Here is a 15995-nt window from a genome sequence, read left to right as displayed (position 1 = left end):
AAGTCCTGTCAGGGATGGGACAAGTTGAGGCTTATTTCTGGTGTGGAGGAAGGGGCGTGGGCTCAGGGAATTCTCGAGGGCTCTGACAATCCTGTGATTCTCTGTTTGTCTCCTTCTACAAGGAGTGAGGATCACTAACACCATTCTGCTGCACAGGGTCGTCATCCTGGGTGACATGGACCCCATCATAGCCGGCTATGCCACTATGGGCTTCCCCAACTGCAGGGGGCCACTAACAGCACCCACATCCCCATCCATGCCATCAACCACCAGACCTCCTATTATAGCAACAGGAAGGGGTACTTTTCATTAGCCCTGCAGGCCATTGTGGACCTCCGAGGCCACTTCATGGACATCAATGTCCGGTGACTGGAGAAGGTGCACGATGCCAGGTCTTCAGGAATTCCAGCATCTTCCAAAAGAAGCACACCAGTACATTTTTCACCATCAAGGTCAGGGAAGCGGACATGCCCATGTGCCTCATGGGGCACGCATGCTATTATCTGCTCCCCTGGCTTCTGTAGCCCTACATTGGACAACTGGACTGCAGCAAGGAACGTTTCAATGGCAGGCTCAGCAGGGCCTGCATTGTTGTGAAGGGTGCCTTCGGCCACCTCAAAGTTGTCTCATCACCTGGCTGGACCTCAGCAAACGGAACCTCCCCCAAGTGGTGGAGGCCCGATGTGTCCTGCACAATATATGTGAGAACAAGGGGGAAACATTCCTGCCAGCTTGCAAGGTCCTTTCAGCAGCTATGCGCAGCTGCCATGTGACCCCTCAGGGAGTTGTGCACATCCAGGAGGCCTTGAGGGAGAGTTTCAGCCAGACCAGCTGTGACACTCTCCCCTGGCCTCCCCAAAAGGGGCCTCTGAGGTGCCCCTCTGTGCCTTTCTTCCCACACCATTCCCTTCCCTCCCTTCCCACTTTTCCCCCTCCTCTCCTCTGCAGATACAATTAACCAGACTTTCTGTTTTGAACCAAGAAACTGTTTTTTTATTTGGGTTAAATATAACTGGGGAGGGACAGGGGAAAGAAACTGGAGGGGGGAAAGAGGGTGATGGAAGATGGAGGAGGAGGGGCTCAGGCATGGGGCTGGGACTGGTGCCTGCCATGGGTGGTCCCACCGCCTCATGTGCAGGGCCCTCAGTGGCCATGAGTGGGGATTAGGGAAAGAGGCCAGAGGAGCGGGAGCAGGGGTGGGAGCAGGAGCAGGAGGAGCAGGAGAGGGCAGGGATATCTGCTGGACTGCTCAATGGCAGCCACCAGACAGTTGACGATAGCAGTGTATACTGCACACTTGCTCCGGTCCTGCTGTTCCAGAGATTGCTTCAGGGCACGTAGGCAGACAATGTGCTCCACCACTCAAGGTCTTCCAGAGGTCACTAGCATCTGTGGGTCTCATGGGGTCGGGAGGTTGGCACAGGAGATGTGGCTCGCACCCTACTTGCAGCTGGGCCAGCTGTGAGGAAGAGTGAAAAGGGAAGTCATCACTCTTCCTCACAGTGTGCCTTAAGCCTAGCCCTCATCTCAGAGCCAACACTGAAAGGTCTTGGTTCAGACAAAGGCAATGTGCTTTGAGCAAGGCCACCTGTGTGGCACTGCAGTGTGTGTCCATGACCCCATCCTCCTTAGTGGTGGCTTGTGGTGGGAAGGTGTCCCACCACAGGGTCAGAAGTAAGGAAGGCCTCTCCAGTACCCCTGTGAGCAGGAGCGCAAGGTTCCTTTGTGGCAGCCTCACTGCGGCTGTGTGTTCCGGACTAGCACTCCATATGCCCCCATGTGCACAGGCTGCTGTGTGATCCTACAGACAGGGATAGAAAGCTCTTTAGAGCAAGCACTGTCTCTCAGTGCTTATCTCCATGGAGCCCTGAGCTGGCACGCCTCTAACTCAACAATCAAAAAATAAAACAAATACAATAATAATCTTTTGAAATAACATAATGGCAGTAACTTGCAGCTCCCCTACATTTATCTTCCCATTAATTTTTTTCTTTTCATTTCCATTTAACTAAATGCAGAGTGTGCCTTATTCTTTTTTATTTCATCAAATGGACAATCAGTTTAAGGTAGAAGTCCTGAACAATGTTCCCTCTATAAGGCAAGTGCAGATGTGCACCACCAATAGAAATATATGCTGCCAGCTATGGGCGCTCTGCAAATCAGTTGGACGACATTTGAATCTCTTCCTGGAGGCTGCCCAAGTGCTCAGCTTACAGGGAACACTGTCTCTGAATGTGTGTTTCTCCAGACCTTTCCCAGCCTTCCCCTGCCTGGCAGTTTCTCCTGAAGTCTCACTCTCTGAAGTTTACTGCTGCAAATGCAAATATCCTGGGAGATGGAGACCTTGAAAGCTGAGCAGGAATCACAAAGGAGAGGTTGGTTGACAAATGTGGCCCTACATGAGCATGGGACAGGGAGGAGAACTTTAACTGTTCTTAGAATCATAGAATTCTAGGGCTGGAAGAGACTTCAGGAGGTCACCAAGTCCAGCCCCCTGCCCAAAGCATGACCAACCCCAACTAAATCATCCCAGCCAGGGCTTTGTCAAGCCAGGACTTAAAAACTCAAAGGATGGAGATTCTATCACCTCCCTAGGTAATCCATTTCAGGCTTCACCACCTTTCCAGTAAAATAGTATTTCCTAATATCCAATCTAGACCTCCCCCACTGCAATGTGAGACCATTGCTCCTTGTTCTGCCATCCGTCACTACTGAGAACAGCCTCTCTCTGTCTTCTTTGGAACCTTCTTTCAGGAGTTAAAAGCTGCTATCAAATCCCCCCTCACTCTTCTCTTCTGTAGACTAAACGGCTGTGTCTACATTGGCACCCCTTTCCGGAAAAGGGATGCTAATGAGACCAGTCAGAATTGCAAATGCCGCGGGGGATTTAAATATCCCCCGTGGCATTTGCATGAACATGGCTGCCGCTTTTTTCCGGATCAGGGTTTTGCCGGAGAAAAGCGCCAGTCTAGACGGGATCTTGCAGAAAATAAGCCCTTTTCCGGAAGATCCCTTATTCCTACTTTCAAGGGATAAGGGATCTTTTGGAAAAGGCTTTATTTTCCACAAGATCCCGTCTAGACTGGCGCTTTTTTCCGGCAAAGCTCCGTGCTGAAAAAAAGCAGTAGCCATTTTTATGCTAATGAAGCGGGGGAGATTTAAATCCCCGCTTCATTAGCAATTGCGATACATCTAATTTGCATCCCTTTTACGAAAAAGGGATGCAATCTAGACGTAGCTCATGAGTTTTCAAAGATAATGGCCAATGGCTCCACAGTCATATCAGCTAACTCCCTCAGCACCCTCATATGCCTTAGATCTGGCTGCATGGATTTGTGTATGTCTAGCTTTTCTAAATAGTTCTTAACCTGTTCTTTCTCCACTGAGGCCTGCCTACCTCCTTCCCATACTGTGTTGCTTAGTGCAGTAGTCGGGGGCTGACCTTGTCTATGACAATAGAGGCAAAAAAAAAAAAAAGCATTGAGTACTTCAGTTTTTCCCACATCATCTGTCACTAGGTTACCTCTCTCATCCAGTCAGGGCCCCACACCTTCCCTGACCACCCTCTTACGGCTAACATGCCTGTAGAAACCTTTCTTGTTACCCTTGACAACCCTTGCTAGAGGCAATTCCAATTGTGCTTTGGTCTTCCTGATTACCCTGTATGCTCAAGCAATATATTTATTCTCCTCTCTAGTCATCTGTCCAAGTTTCCACTTCTTGTAAGCTTCCTTTTTGTTTTTAAGCTCACCAAGGATTTCGTTGTTAAGCCAAGCTGGTCACCTACCATATTTGCTTTTCTAACTTCTTGTCAAGTACAAAATGAATAGTACTTGAGAAATGGGGAATCCAATAATCTTGATTCCAGAGCTTTCATTAGCATGATACTCCTTATTTTTTCCACCATTAGAATTGGTACTGGACCTGTGTACAACAAGCTAGGCCCTGTTTTACCTACTACAAAATCATGTTCCAGCCCTGATCTTCAAAGCCTGTCTTAACAGACACTGATTGCTACATTGCATCAGAAATCCTTACACTTCCCACAGCAGCAGTGTCCTATGGGATTATCTTTCCGGCACTGGAAGGACACCAAGTGGGTTTTTTTAAGTTATTCTGTCAGGGTATGTCTACACTACCACCCTAGTTCGAACTAGGGTGGTAATGTAGGCAACCAGAGTTGCAAATGAAGCCTGGGATTTGAATTTCCTGGGCTTCATTTGCATCTCGCCAGGCGCTGCCATTTTTAAATGTCCGCTAGTGCAGACTCCGTGCCGCGCGACTACACACGGCATGGAGTCCGCACTAGCGGACATTTAAAAATGGCGGCGCCCGGCGAGATGCAAATGAAGCCGGGGAAATTCAAATCCCGGGCTTCATTTGCGACTCCGGTTGCCTACATTACCACCCTAGTTCGAACTAGGGTGGTAGGGTATACATACCCTCAGAGCCATAGCTCTCTTTGCACTGAGGCTTTCATAACACACTTTCATAAGGCTTCGTCTGTTTTAAAAGAATTCCTAAATAAACTCCAAACCACATTTTTATAGGCGAGAAAAGGTTATAATTCAAGGCAATAGCCGGCAGGTTCCTAGGAGATAGGAATTCTGTCTTCCCCATAATGTCTCTTGTCTTTGAATTCTTGAGTCAGAGTTTTACATTCTTGACCAAGAAGCCATGAGCTTTTGATTTGGACATCTGTTATGAGGGAAAATGTACAAAAATGAATAGATGTAAGTATTTTGTTAACTGTTAGCATAAGAATAGTCATATTGGGTCAGACCAATGGTCCATCTTGCCCAGGATCCTCTCTTCAGATGGTGGTTGATACCAGAGACTTTAGAGGGAATAAACTAAATAGGGCAGTTACTGAGTGATCCATCCGCTGTCATTCACTACCTAGTTCTGGCAGTTGGAAGTTTAGGGACATCTAGAGTATGGAGTTGCATCCCTGATCATCTTGGCTAATAGCCATTGATAGACCTATCCTCCATGAGTCTATCAAACTCTTTTTTAAATCTAATTATTCTTTTGGCCTTCACAACATCCCTTGGCAATGAATTCCACAGGTTGACCATGCATTGTGTGAAAAAGTACTTTCTTTTGTTTGTTTTAAACCTCCTGCTTATTGATTTAATTGGATGATCTCTGGTTCTTCAGTTATGTGAAGGGCTAAATAACACTTCCTTATCTGCTTTCTCCACAACTTTCATCGTTTATAGACCTCTATCATACCCCCTCTCCCAGGTCATCTCTTCTTAAACTCTCCTTATATGGAAGCTATTCTGTACCGCAATCATTTTTGTTGAATGTCTCTATACTTTTTCCAATTCTAATATATCTTTTTTGGAAAGGGGAAACCAGACCAGCATGCAGTATTATTATGTAGTAGATCATAATAATAACTCTATTGTGGCAGCATCAAGAGATGAAGACTCGATTCAGCTATTTGCTATACAAACACAGAACAAAACTCCCTCCCCTAAAGACCTTAATGTTGTTTCCCTGTGAAATATAGATACAGATACTTCTCCCCAACCCATCTGAAAACAACATTTTTGTTTTTAAATTAAGTTAATGCTAGGAAAAGAGGGCATTTTGGGTCAGGGACAATTTCTTAGTATGTGTTTGTACAGCACCTAGCACAATGGAACACTAATCTTACCTAGATCTCTAAGTGATAGTGTAATATAAATAAAAATAGTAAAAGCATAGTGGTGCTACCAAAGTTGCTCTGTAATTGAAGCTTGTCCTTTGTGTCAGATGAACCTGGATAACAGCACCACGAGATTGTTCCATAACTGGAATTGCTTGAGAGCTAAAGATCTGACAGGCTTTGTCCTTGCCAGCAATTCCATTTCTAACTGCCAGATACGATGGAAGTCAGAATGGAAGTTGGTGAATTTGAAGAGGAAATTCAGTGGAATTTCCATTTCTGATAGCATCTAGCATGAGATTGTTTTTAATTAGGTGAGTGCAATAATTTTTGCAGGGGAGGCCACTCCATGAATTTTGGAAAATCGTCCAGGCCCCTGGAAGGGAAAGAGCCTCAGGCAGAAGGGGCAGAGCTGGGGAAGAGGAAGAGAGAGCGAGAAAGACAAAGAGAGAGACTTTGTGTATGTGACAGAGAGACTAACAGATTGTGTGCATGAGGCAGAGTGTGTGACACAGATTGTGTGTGTGAGTGGCACAACACTGGGTATGAGACAGACTATGGGTGAGGGTGTGTGACAGTGTGAGTGCGTGTATGGGAGAGACAGCGAGAGCGAACTGGCTGCTGGAGAAAGCTTAGGAATTGCCTCTTTAAGAAGAACTCAGTCACCATTCATACCCCAGACTAGAACAGCGCTCCAGTGTGTCCCTCTCCCAGACTACTGCTCTGCAGAGATGGGGTTAGTGGGACCCTGACATCAGCGCTTCCCTCCTGTTGTCTCTCCCCTCCCCCACTCTGCACAGCCAGCTTGGCTGCAGGATGGAGCAAAGTGTGTGTGTGGGGGGGTGGGGGAGAGCAGATGAACACACACTGGCCGCTGTAAATATGCATGATCTGCTAATCAGCTGGGCAGGCCGGATACAAATGTTAAGCAGGTTGGACGCAGCCCCCGGGCTGTATTTTGCCCACTCCTGCTTTTAACAAACACTACCTAGTGGTTTTTCAGAAGTTAACTCCTCCTCAACCTAAAAAGACCATTGAGATCAATGCATCAGACATGATTCAATAGAAATGTCCCACTGTTACCTCCAGCCTTATTAAATACTCCAAGAATGCCATTGGCGTCCCAAAATCTTGCCCCTGTATAGCAGCATAAGCTTCACAATGGGTATGTTCTAATTCCACTCAGACCAATGGTTCCAGTTGTAGAACTGTAGAAATGAAAAGCAAATGAGCATCGTGTACAGATTCCTAGCATGCATATTCCGGGATGAACAAACTCTCTGTAACCTTTGGCTTACCATTGCTCCATGTGTTTGCCACTAAAATTACTACTGTCACCACCAGGCCAATGTCAGGATGACAACAAAGTGTCTTTTATTGTGTGGTCATTAAATCATGTCTGTTGCAGCCAAGTGCAGATACCTTGTAAATACCTTATAAATACTTTAATAGATCCAGCTGAACTCTCATTTTTTCCTGGGAGGAACGCTCCTATGTTATAATATATTTTCCCCTTCTAACTGCAGCATGAAAAGAGAGAGGGCACTCCTGTCCCCCAGAAGATGAGAAGATTCTATTGGAAGCTACAATGGAACATTTGTGGGGAAAATTGGCTATGTGTTTGAATTCAAAACAAATTTCAGTTCAGTCGTATTTTCTTATTGTAAATATTTGAGCACACAAACTTTTCTAGCATGAAAATTCCTGATCCCATGATTTTTTTTTTACTTCACGTATTCACTCAAGTAAATTTTGGTCAGGCAGCATGGTCTATGGAAAGAGCCCTCGGCTAGGAGTCAGACCAGCTGGGTTCTGTGACCTACTCTGCTACTGTCACTTCATCTTGGTTTCCTATTTACCTGTCTTGCCTATTTAGATTGTAAATTCTCAGGGAGAAGGGACTAATTTGTTGTATGTGTTTGCACAGCACCTACCACAATGATCTTGTGATCTTGTGTGGACCTCTAGGCGATAGTGTAATATACATAAAAATAGCAAAAAGCATAATATGTGCTGAACATCAGAGTGGGTTGAACATTTGCCAGTCAAATATAGAACATTTGCACTGTATTGTTTGGTTACATAAGTCCTCTAGTTAGGAAAAAGTAACAATGTCATGTGTCTTGTATAATGTCTAGTCAGAGTGGCATAATTTCTGGGTGTATATCCAATTGCAAACAACAGGTTACTTGCAGAACTATTTTGCTGAAGAAATTCACAAATTAACATCTACATCTGAGAATTTTATGTTCTTCCCAAGCAAATTATTAACTGGAAAAATAAGATGAAATTCACTGAATGAATTATTTGTTTTGACTGATGCACATGAAGCTATAGAGGCTGCACTCCTGCCTCATTAGAAAGCCAGGCTGCAAGGAGCTCATGCAAGAAGAGTCCACACCGGTCAGACAGCCATCACAGACTCCCTTCAATGCAACAGAGTAAGCAGCTAGTGAGGTACACAGCAAATCTAAAAGGGCTACAACCAATGTTGGAGGCTGAATCTACTGTTCCCCCTCCCTCATGTATAATAGCAGGTGACCATTGGACTATATGTCATCACAAAACTCCAGTACTCAGGCTTTGCTGTGTTTGATAAGATTAGTTGGGGTTGGTCCTGCTTTGAGCAGGGGTAGGACTAGATGACGTCCTGAGGTCCCTCCCAACCCTAATCATCTATGATTCTAAGATTGGACTCCCTCAGGAAATGCCAGGATCACATCGCCCCTCACTGACAAGAAGACACGTCAGGAGTGGAATGCGATTATACTTCAGAACATGAAAAAAAATTTCTGTATCTGAAACTTTAGGGACAATGGAAGCTGGCAGCATGTAGTTACCTGAGCTGGATTTCTGACCCACCTCTTGCAAAGAATGCAGTGAGATCTTTAACCATCATAAGTGGCCAGAATCTTGGTTTTACATCTTATCTGTAAGCCTCCTGGCACAAACTGGAGCTTGGCATAGGGCCATTTCTTGCTAAACAGTGTCACTGAACTGCTGGCAAGATGCACGTTCCCTTTGCAGAGTGGTTAAAGATAATCATTGGCAGGATTATGCATAGGCTGTTGCTAGGTGGCAATGCACCTTAAACAAAGAAATATTACAGGTCATGGATTCCTGCAAATCACATTTAAGCTTGTGAAGTCCATCTTATCCAAAGGCTTAAATTGGATTAGTTATTTTTAAACCTTGCAGAAGGAGCATTAAAAATGTGCTTTTCATGCAAGTAGCTATAGACAATTCCTGCCTTAGGGCCTGGGTTGGCTCTTTCGTAATTCTCTTCCTTCCCCAGTCCCTGCCCCATCCCAATTGAAGAAGGGAAAAAAATAGTTTCCACCTCACCAGCCTGGCCTTTTCCACATGGCATCTATAGAGACCATTCAAACTGGGCTTTGCTTGCTTTCTTAAAACCCTGAGATTTAGCTGCTCTGCTTTGCTCAGGGACCAACAAGTTTCTAAGATTTTATTTACAGCTGCTCATTCAGATCATTAGTGAAATGGCTGTAATAAAGCAACTCTTGTTGGGATGCCAACTGATTACAGATCTTCAGCAATTGTTGCATCTTTTTGTTGCCCATCTATAAAAAGGGGAATAAGAACAACCCAGGAAATTATAGACCGGTCAGTTTAACGTCTGTCCCAGGGAAGATAATGGAGCAGGTAATTAAGGAAATCGTATGCAAACACTTGGAAAGTAATAAAGTGATAGGGAATAGCCAGCATGGGTTTGTGAAGAACAAGTCATGCCAAACTAATCTGATAGCTTTCTTTGAAAAGATAACGAGCCTTGTGGATAAGGGAGAAGCGGTGGATGTCATATACCTAGACTTTAGTAAGGCATTTAATACGGTCTCGCATGATATTCTTATTGATAAACTAGGCAAATATAACTTAGATAGGGCCACGATAAGGTGGGTGCATAATTGGCTGGATAACCGTAGTCAGAGAGTTGTTGTTAACGGTTCTAAATCCTGCTGGAAAGGGATAACAAGTGGAGTTCCTCAAGGGTCTGTTTTGGGACCCGTACTATTCAATATCTTCATCAATGATGTAGATATTGGGATAGAGAGTACTCTTATTAAGTTTGCAGATGATACCAAACTGGGTGGGGTTGCAACTTCTTTGGAGGATAGGGACATAATTCAAAATGACCTTAGCAAGTTAGAGAAATGGTCAGAGGTAAACAGGATGAGGTTTAATAAGGAGAAATGCAGAGTGCTCCACTTAGGAAGGAACAATCAGTTCCATACATACAAGATGGGAAGCGACTGTCTAGGAAGGAGCATGGCGGAAAGGGATCTAGGGGTCATAGTGGACCACAAGTTGAATATGAGTCAACAGTGTGATGCTGTTGCAAAAAAAGCAAATATGATTCTAGGTTGTATCAACAGGTGTGTTGTAAGCAAAACTCGTGAAGTCATTCTGCCGCTCTATTCTGCACTAGTTAGGCCTCAGCTGGAGTACTGTGTCCAGTTCTGGGCGCCACATTTCAAGAAAGATGTGGAGAAATTGGAAAGGGTACAGAGAAGAGCGACAAGAATGATTAAAGGTTTAGAGAACATGACCTATGAAGCCAGGCTTCATGAACTGGGCTTGTTTAGTTTGGAAAAAAGAAGATTAAGGGGGGACATGATAGCGGTTTTCAAATATCTAAAAGGGTGTCACAAGGAGGAAGGCGAAAATTTGTTCCTCTTGGTTTCTGAGGACAGGACAAGGAGTAATGGGCTTAAAGTGCAGCAGGGGAGGTTTAGATTGGACATTAGGAAAAAATTCCTAACTGTCAGGGTGGTCAAATATTGGAATAAATTGCCAAGGGAGGTGGTGGAATCTCCCTCTCTGGAGATATTTAAGAACAGGTTAGATAGACATCTGTCAGGGATGGTGTAGACGGAGCTTGGTCCTGCCTTGAGGGCGGGGGGCTGGACTCGATGACCTCTCGAGGTCCCTTCCAGTCCTATTATTCTATGATTCTATGATTCTATGATCTTTAAGCAACATGCCCCATACTCAGGATTTGTGTGTTAATTTAGCAGTCATAAAAATTAAGGACTAAGCAGAGTGGCCTGGAGTCTGCCCTACACCCTGCTACCCAGTTCTGCTTATGCACCTCAATCCTGCCTGCAGCACCCCTACTATGCTAGTTTTTGGTTCCTCTGTACAACTTGGGCAACATGAGTAAATGCTACTCTGCATCCAACCTGCAGGTCCTTTGCTCTGCAGCCATCAATTAATTCTATTAAGCAGAAAGTACCAATGGTGGGGTTACCGAGGACTGGGATAAAACCATGTGCCCATTTGATCACAGCCAATATTTGACCCTAAGGCTCCAGAGGCGGACGGTAAATCTGTGAGCATCGATGCGTCGCCATATCTGCTCTCACCCTTCAACATGAAAAGTTTAAAAACAGAAATAAGACAGAGCAAGATTCTTTTATCTATACAGTAGTGTCACGTGTACTTAATTAACACAACCTTGGAGCCCTAGCTTAAGCAAAACGCCCACTGAAAACAATGGGAGCTTAGTCTAAGGACTCTAGAATCAGGCCCTTTATATATACAGGCAGTCCCCGGGTTACTACAAGATAGGGACTGTAGGTTTGTTCTTAAGATGAATCTGTATATAAGTCGGAACTGGCGTCCAGATTCAGCCGCTGCTGAAACTGATCGCCAGTTCTGACTTACATACAGATTCAACTTAAGAACCCCAAGTCAGCTGCTGCTGAAACTGATCAGCAGCTGATTCCAGGAAGCCCGGGGCAGAGCAACTGTGCCTCGGGCTTCCTGTAGTCAGCGCTGGTCAGTTTCAGCAACGGCTGACTTGGGGACGCCTGGGGCAGAGCAGCTGGGGTGCTGCTGGGTTGCTCCAGTAGCGCCGCTCCTCGGCGCTACTGGAGCAACCCAGCAGCACCCCAGCTGCTCTGCCCCAGGCATCCTGATTCAGCCGCTGCTGAAACTGACCAGCAGCGGCTGAATCAGGACGCCCGGGGCAGAGCAGCTGGGGTGCTGCCGGGTTGGTCCAGTAGTGCCCAGAGTGGCGCTGCGGGACCAACCGGCAGCACCCCAGCTGCTCTGCCCCAGGGTCCACAACAAAAGCCTGGTCTGTTGGGGGGGGGCACACTAGCTGCGCCCCCCCCCCCAGCAGACCAGGGACACGGGGAGCAAAGCCGCAGTGGCGGGGTGCCTCGCCTCTGAGGCTTTGCTCTGGCGCGGGACCCGCCGCCGCTGCAGCTTTGCTCCCGGTGCCCCTGGTCTGCTGGAGACGGTCCCCAGCAGACCACAGGCACCGGGAGCAAATCCACAGCCGCGGCGGGGTCCCGCGCTTCTGAGGCTTTGCCAGAGCAAAGCCTCAGAAGTGCGGGACCCCGCCATGGCTGCGGCTTTGCTCCCGATGCCCCTGGTCTGCTGGAGACGGTCCCCAGCAGACCAGGGGCACCGGGAGCAGCTTTTCTCGCCCCGGAGTTCGAGGTGGCTGACCGCTGCCTGTGAGCTCCGGGGCGAGAAAGCCCCGTTCGTAAGTGCGGATCCGACGTAAGTCGGATCCGTGTAAGTCGGGGACTGCCTGTAATACAACTAGAAGATTTACCTGGAATTGCTTGGGTCCTTCAGGGCAGGCGACCGGGGATATGGGAGGTGTAGGAGACAGGGTTGGGTGTGAGAATGGGCTCAGAGCAGGGTGTGGGGAGTGGGGCTCAGGTCAAAGGATAGGGGTGCAGGATTTAGGACAGGAGCTGAGCGGTAGGTGGGGACAACTGGTGGCTGAGCCCTGAGTGGCAGGGGTTATGCCATCTGGCCACTGGCTGCCTCCCATCATCATTTGGGAGTATAACTGTTTCCCCGTGCTTGCTGCCCCGTTGTCATTCAGAAGTATAACTGTCCCTGCTATCACAGCCCTCTCTTTCCATTTGATGAGAAACAATCTCATTCCACACACATCCCATTGTCCTGGCACAACCAAACCTTTACCTCGCTTTAAGTTACGATAAGAGGAAGCTGCATAACAAATTTGGTGGTCCTACCTCTGACCATTTAGGAGGAGTTCTTGAACAAACAGACTCCCAGATGGACTTATGGTCAGACAGAAGCATAAACTCAAATATATGGTAGATGATAACAACATAAAATAAAAATGGCCATGCTGGGTCAGACCAAAGGTCCATCTAGCCCAGTATCCTGTCTGCCGACAGTGGCCAATGCCAGATGCTCCAGAGGGAGTGAACACAACACGGAATCATCAACTAATTCCTCTCCTGTCACCCATTCCCAGTCTCTAACAGATGCTAGGGACACTATTCCTACCCATCCCGGCTAATAAGTATTGATAGATCTATCTTCCATGAATGTATTTAGTTCTTTCTTGAACCCTGTTAAAGTTCTGTTCTTCATAACATCTTCTGGCAAGGAGTTCTACAGGCTAACCATGTGCTGTGTGAAGAAAAACTTCCCTTTGTTTGTTTTAAACCTGCTACTTATTAATTTCATTTGATGACCCCTAGTTCTAATGTTATGGGAACAAGTCAATAACTTTTCCTTATTCACTTTTTCTACACCAGTCATTATTGTATAGACCAGGGCTGGGCAAAATATGGCCCGGGGGCCAAATCCGGCCAGCCAAGTCACAGGATCCAGCCTGTGGACCACCCTGCCAGGACTCTCAGGAACACGCAGCTGCCGCATTTAACACTGTCATTGTGTTTTTCTGCTCTTCAGGGAGGGGTAGGCTCCATGCGATCTCCCCACCCCCAGCCCAATACTCAGCTCCTATTGGCCAGAACAGCCAAAAAGAACTGACCTCAGCTAATCTCTCAGCTCCTATTGGCTAGAAACAGCCAGCCAATCGGAGCTAAGAGATTGGCCTGAGAGACTGGGGCAGCTGGACTTGAAAGCTACTTGGAGGGAGCAGCCTGTATTTTTAAGCGGGATGGGGCTGCCGGCCAGGAGACACTTAGGTAAACTCCTCCCAGCCAGCGCCTGCCTCTGGCACCCCAACCCCTCCTGCACCCCAACTCCCTCCCCCAGATCACCATCCAAACCCTCTGCGCCCTCTGCCCCAGGTGACAATTCCCTCCCAAGCCCTGTACTTCCTCCTACATCCGTCCCTCAGGCCAGTATCCTCTCCTACACCCACACCCCCTCTCTGACCCTACACCCCAATCCCTTGACCCAGGTCGCAACCCCCTCCTTCACCCAAACACCCTCTGAGACCTCACACCATCTCCTGAACCCCAGTCCCTTACCCCGTGAGCCTTTCTGCATCCAACCTCCACTGTAGACCTTCTACCCCCCTCCACAGAAAAGTGCAGCCCTTGACCATTTATGCAAAATCTTGGAGTGGCCCCTCACCAAAAATTATTGCCCACCCCTGGTGTAGACCTCTATCATATCCCCCCTTAGTCTCCTCTTTTCTAAGATGGAAAGTTCCAGTCTTTGTAATCTCTCTGCAGACGGGACCTGTTCCAAACCCCCAATAACTTTGTTGCCCTTTTCTGAACCTTTTCCAATGCCAATATATCTTTTTTGAGATGAGGCGAACACATTTGTACATGGTATTCAAGATGTGAGCGTATCATGGATTTATATAGCGGCAATAAGATGTTCTCTGTCTTATTTTCTATCCCTTTCTAAATGATTTCTAACATTTGGTTTTCTTTTTTCACATTGAGCGGATGTTTTCAGAGAACTATCCACAGTGACTCCAAGATCTCTCTTCAGTGGTTATAGCTAAATTAGTCCCTATCATTTGGTATGTATAGTTGGGATTATTTTTTCCAATGTGCATTACTTAACATTTATCAACATTAAATGTCATTTGCCATTTTGTTGCCCAATCACTGAGTTTTGTGAGCTCTTTTTGAAATTCTTCACAGTCTGCTTTGGTCTTAACTATCTTGAGCAGTTTAGTATCATTTGCAAATTTTGCCACTTCACTGTTTACCCCTTTCCAGATCATTTATAAATAGGTTCAATAAACTTGATCCCAGTACAGACCCTTGGGGGACACCCCTAGTTAAATCTCTCCATTCTGAAAACTTACCATTTATTTCTACCCTTTGTTTCCTGTCTTTTAACCGGTTATCAATCCATGAGAGGACTTCCCCTCTTATCCCATGACAACTTACTTTACTTAAGAGCCTTTTGTGAGGGACCTTGTCAAAGGCTTTCTGGAAACCTAAGTACACTATATCCACTGGATCCTCCATGTTTGTTGACCCCCTTCAAAGAATTCTAGATTAGTAAGGCATGATTTTCCTTTACAGAAACTATGTTGACTTTTCCCCAACAAATTATGTTCATCTATGTGTCTAACAGTTCTGTTCTTTATTATAGTTTTAACCAATTTGTCCAGTACTGAAGTTAGACTTCCCAGTCTATAATTGCCAGGATCACCTCTAGAGTCCTTTTAAAATATTGGTGTCACATTACCTATCTTCCAGTCATTAAGCACAGAAGCTGATTTAAAGGACAGGTTACAAACTACAGTTAATAGTTCTAAAATTTCACATTTGAGTTCTTTCAGAACTCTTCGGTGAATGCCATCTGGTCCTGGTGACTTGTTACTGTTAAATTTATCAATTGGTTTCAAAACCTCATCTAATGACATCTCAATCTGGGACAATTCCTCAGATTCGTCATCTAGAAAGAATGGCTCAGGTTTGGGAATCTCCCTAACATCCTCAGCCATTAAGACCGAAGCAAAGAATTCATTTAGTTTCTCCACAATTACCTTATTGTCTTTGAGTGCTCCTTTGGCATCTCGATTGTCCAGGGACCCCACTGGTTGTTTAGCAGGCTTCCTGCTTCTGATGTACTTAAAAAACATTTTGCTATTAATTTTCTGAGTTTTTGGCTAACTGTTCTTCAAACTCCTTTTTGGCTTATTATATTTTTATACTTAATTTGACAGAGTTTATGTTCCTGTCTATTTTTCTCACTAGAATTTAACTTCCACTTTTTAAATGATTCCTTTTTGTCTCTCACTGCTTCTTTTACTTGGTTTTTAAGCCATGGTGGCATTTTTTGGTTCTCTTACTATGTTTTTTAATTTGGGGTATACGTTTAAGTTGGGTCTTTATTATGGTGTGTTTGAAAAGTTTCCATGCTGCTGCTTGCAGGGATTTTCCTTTTGTCACTGTACCTTTTAATTTCTGTTTAACTAACTTCATTTTTGTGTAGTTCCCCTTTCTGAAATTAAATGCTGCAGTGTTGGTCTGCTGAGGTGTTTTTCCCACCACAGGATGTTGAATTTTATTACATTATGATCATTATTTCCAAGTGGTTCAGTTATATTTACTCCTTGGACCAGATCTTGTGCTCCACTTAGGACTAAGGGTACGTCTAG

Source organism: Pelodiscus sinensis, chromosome 16 (assembly GCF_052426305.1).
Source record: "Pelodiscus sinensis isolate ZL-2025 chromosome 16, ASM5242630v1, whole genome shotgun sequence".
Lineage (NCBI taxonomy): Eukaryota > Metazoa > Chordata > Testudines > Trionychidae > Pelodiscus > Pelodiscus sinensis.
The sequence above is the reverse complement of the archived record's forward strand: the minus strand, read 5'-3'. Positions refer to the sequence as shown.